Below are 914 nucleotides of genomic sequence, written 5' to 3' on the forward strand. Positions count from 1 at the left end.
GTCTTTCGTTCCCCGGGAGGCAGACGGAGCGCTTTCTCGGAGCAGCACCCTCGGGTCACCGGTGGCGCGCCGGGCGCCGGGAGCTGCGGGACTCGGGTGGGGAGTGGGCCGCCCTGCCGCCAGGCCCCGCATCGCGCATGCGCAGCAGAGCCTCGGCTGCCGGCCAGGAAGGCGCCCCGGAAGTGGCGGTGCGGGGCGGCCGCCGTCTCGGGGTAGGGGGCGCTAAGATTGGCTGTTTCCGTTCCACGCTCGCTTATCCTTCAAGTCCTCGTTCTCCAGTGGGCTGGCATTAATGAACCAGGTTACTCAGGGCAAGGGATTCGTTGGAAATTTGATTCCTTTAGGGACTAAAAAGAGAGCGCTGCCGAAACCCGGGATCGAACCAGGGACCTTTAGATCTTCAGTCTAACGCTCTCCCAACTGAGCTATTTCGGCGCCCCTTCAGTTCTCTTTAAAGTAGACTATCACTGAACTATTTGCGTCCGCCCCTTCCGTCTGTTCTCAGTCACTGCTGAAGAGTGTTCCTTCCCGGTCAATTAAACCCTTGCGTCAGAACTCCGCTCTGCTCTTTACCAGCCTAAGCCGCGTAAACCTTACTTTCTTCAACGTAACCGGCATTTCTGACTCAATTATCAGCCGCGGGGCCGCCGAGCGCGCCGGAGCGCCAGCTGCCCGGGACGCAGTCCGGGGGTCCGGGCCTCGCGGCTCCTCCGCGCCTCCCTGGGCGGGCTCGTCCCCCCAGCTCGTCCCCCCAGCTCGTCCCCGCCGTCCGCGGGGAGCCTCCTGGCCCCGCGAGGCAGACCCTTCCCGCCGATCCGCGCCGGCCTGTGATCGCACACGTGTGTCACCACGGAGATGAAGGAGCGGACAAGGGCCTGGAGGCAGGATTGAGCCTCCCTGCGACCCTCCGAATG

At 64.1% G+C, this 914-nt stretch overlaps 1 non-coding gene across 1 annotated transcript; it reads right to left on the bottom strand.

Annotated features, from left to right (window-relative positions):
* Positions 1-362: 362 nt before the first annotated feature.
* Positions 363-435, bottom strand: TRNAF-GAA (transfer RNA phenylalanine (anticodon GAA)). The gene has a single exon. It is a non-coding gene; the product is annotated as a tRNA-Phe (tRNA).
* Between the last annotated feature and the right edge of the window lie 479 nt (positions 436-914).

Source organism: Acinonyx jubatus, chromosome A1 (assembly GCF_027475565.1).
Source record: "Acinonyx jubatus isolate Ajub_Pintada_27869175 chromosome A1, VMU_Ajub_asm_v1.0, whole genome shotgun sequence".
Classification (NCBI taxonomy): Eukaryota; Metazoa; Chordata; class Mammalia; order Carnivora; family Felidae; genus Acinonyx; species Acinonyx jubatus.